Source organism: Cavia porcellus, unplaced genomic scaffold (assembly GCF_034190915.1).
Source record: "Cavia porcellus strain 051 isolate PalLab524CR breed Dunkin Hartley unplaced genomic scaffold, mCavPor4.1 scaffold_6, whole genome shotgun sequence".
Classification (NCBI taxonomy): Eukaryota; Metazoa; Chordata; class Mammalia; order Rodentia; family Caviidae; genus Cavia; species Cavia porcellus.
Window position 1 is genome coordinate 59976725 of NW_026947489.1, and position 3114 is coordinate 59979838.

Here is a 3114-nt window from a genome sequence, read left to right on the forward strand (position 1 = left end):
CAAACAACCTAATACTACACCTCAAACATTTACAAACAGAAGAGTAAGTCAAGCCCAAAGTCAAAAGAAGGGAGGAAATTATAAAGATCAGAGCAGAAATTAATAGAATAGAGACTAAGAAAAAATACAAAAAATTAACAAATCAAAGAATTGGTTTTTGAAAGAATACATAAAATTGTTAACCCCCAGCCAGCCTTATTTTTAAAAAAAGGAAAGAAAGTCTATACCACCCTGAACGCACCCGATCTCGTCTGATTTTGGAAGCTAAGCAGGGTTGGGCCTGGTTAGTATTTGGATGGGAGACTGCCTGCGAATACCGGGTGCTGTAGGCCTAAAAAATAAATAAATAAATAATAATAAAAAAGAAAAAGAAAAAACTGAAAGTCATGCAATAAGGAATGAAAAGGGCAAAATTACTGTGGACCTGTGGAAATACAAAAGATCATCAGTATCTATTTTGAAAACCTTTACTCTCAATAACACAGAAGAAATGGACATTTTCCTAGAAACATACGAATTACCAAAGCTGGATCAAGAAGATGTAAAACTGTTGAATAACCCAATTTCAGTTAATGAAATTGAAAATGTAAATAAAACCTTACCAACAAAGAAAAGCCCAGGGACTGATGGATTCACTGTGGAATTCTAAAAGAAATTCAAGAAAGACTTAATGCCAACACTCCTGAAACTCTTCAATGAAATTGAAAGGGAAACAATTCTCCCTAACTCATTTCTGGAAGCAAGTATTACCCTCATACCAAAGCCAGAGAAAGACCCAACTGAAAAAGAGAACCACAGACCACTCTCCGTAAGGAACATAGATGCAAAAATCCTCAATAAAATACTGATAAACAGAATGCAGCAAGTCATGAAGAAGATTATACACCATGACCAAGTGGGATTCATCCCAGGAATGCAAAGATGGTTCAACATATGTAAATCAATAAACATAATACACCGTATCAATAGATCCAAAGACAAGAATGACATGATCATTTCAATAGATGAGAAAAGGCTTTTAATAAAGTCCAACACTCATTCATGATAAGAACCCTACAGAAAATCAGAATAGATGGTCTTTACCTCAGTCTGATAAAAGCCTTCTGTGACAAACCATCAGCCAGCATCATATCAAATGGTCAAAAGTGAAAAGCTTTCACTCTAAAATCAGGAACAAGACAAGGATGTCCACTATCACCACTCCTATTCAATATAATGCTGGAACATTAGCTATGGCTATAGTGCTGGAAACATTAGCAGTTAGACAAGAGAGAGAAAAGGAATAAGGATAACAAAGGGAGAAGTTAAATTATCATTATTTGCAGATGTCATGATATTCTACATAGAGGACCACAAAACTCGATTGAAAGACTTCTAGATGTAATAACCAAATACAGTAAAATAGCTGGATACAAAGTCAACACTCAAAAATAAAAAGCATTCCGGTACACAAACAACAAATTCACTGAGAGAGAAATAAGAGAAGCCATACCCTTCACAATAGCATCCAAAAAATGAAATACTTAGAAATTAATTTAACAAAGGAAGTAAAATATCTCTTCAGTGAAAATTGCAGTACTCTGAATAAAGAAATCGAAGAGGATCTCAGAAAATGGAAAGACATCCCTTGTTCATGGATAGGAAGAACAAACATTATGAAAAATGGCCATTTTCCAAAACCTGTTAGACAGATTTAATGCAATCCAATCAAAATACCATTAGTATACTTCACAGATCTAGAGAAATCGTTCAGAAAATTCATCTGAAACCAGAAGAGACCTAGAATAGCAAAGATAATTCAGAGCAACAAAGGCAAGGCAGTAGGCATCACAATTCCTGACTTGAAGTTAAGCTACTGTGATAAAATCAGCATGGTACTAGAATACAAACAGACTTGGAGATCAGTGGAATAGATTAGAAAATACAACCACAACTACAAACACACTCAGTTACCTCATCTTTTGTTATTTTTTTTTTAATCGGTACCAGTGATCAAACTCATGACTGCGAACTTACAAGGCAGGCACTTATGCCGCTGAGCTAAATTGCCAGCCACAGTTACCTCATCTTTGATAAAAGGGCCAAACACATTCACTGGGAGATAGCCTCTTCAATAAGTAATGCTAGAGCCGGGCGTGGTGGCTTACTCCTGTAATCCCAGCACTCAGGGAGGCTGAGGCAAGAGAATCCTTGCGAGTTCAAGATCAGTCTGGGCTACAAAGTGAGCTCAAGGCCTGCCCAAACTGCATAGAGACCCTTGTCTCAAAAAGACAAAAAAAAAAAAAAGTAGTGCTGGAAAAATTGGCTTTCCATATGCCAAAAACTAAAACTAGACCCATGCCTATCACCATGCAGTAAATTGAAGTCAAAATGGATCAAAGATCTAAATATTAAAATAGAAGCATTAAATCTGCTGGAAAACAAAGTAGGTAGAAATCTTGAACACACAGGAGTAGGTAGAGAATTCATGAACAAAAATCAAACTGCATGGGAAATATTTCCCAGAACCAACAACTGGGATCTTGTCTTATTACAGTTTTTGCATGTCAAAGAAACCTTCAACAGAAAAAAAAGAAAACCCAAGAATTGGGAAAAAGTCTCACTCAAATGTCCCTCAGACAAAGGAATTCTATCTGGAACATATAAAGAATTAAAAAATCAGACTCCCAAAATTCAAAGACCCAATCCAAAAATGATGAGGTGAATACACAGTTCTCAGCTGAACAAATACAAATGGCAAATAAATACATGAAAAAACGTTCAGCATCATTAGTCATTAGAGAAATGCAAATTAAAACCACACTTGAGATTCCATCTCATTCCAGAAAGAATGGCCAGGATAAAGAAAACTACCAACAACAAATGCTGGAGAGGGTGTGGGGAAAAGGAACTCTCCTGCACTGTTTGTGGAAGTGTAGACTGGTGCAACCACTGTGGAGGTCAGTCTGGAGATTCCTCAAAAAGCTGGGATTGGAAGTCCCATGGAGTCCTACTGTTAATGGAGTTCTTATTCCCACTGAAACCTCCTGAGCTTGGTCTTTACCATTTGCCTTTTTATCAGCATTCTAAATTCTGACCAGAATCTCCCATCAAGTTTAGCTTACAGCATTACAA

The 3114-nt window shown here is 36.5% G+C and overlaps 1 pseudogene; it reads left to right on the plus strand.

The window, feature by feature from the left end:
• Window positions 1-219: 219 nt before the first annotated feature.
• Window positions 220-332, plus strand: LOC111756807 (5S ribosomal RNA; annotated as a pseudogene).
• The last annotated feature ends 2782 nt before the right edge of the window (window positions 333-3114 follow it).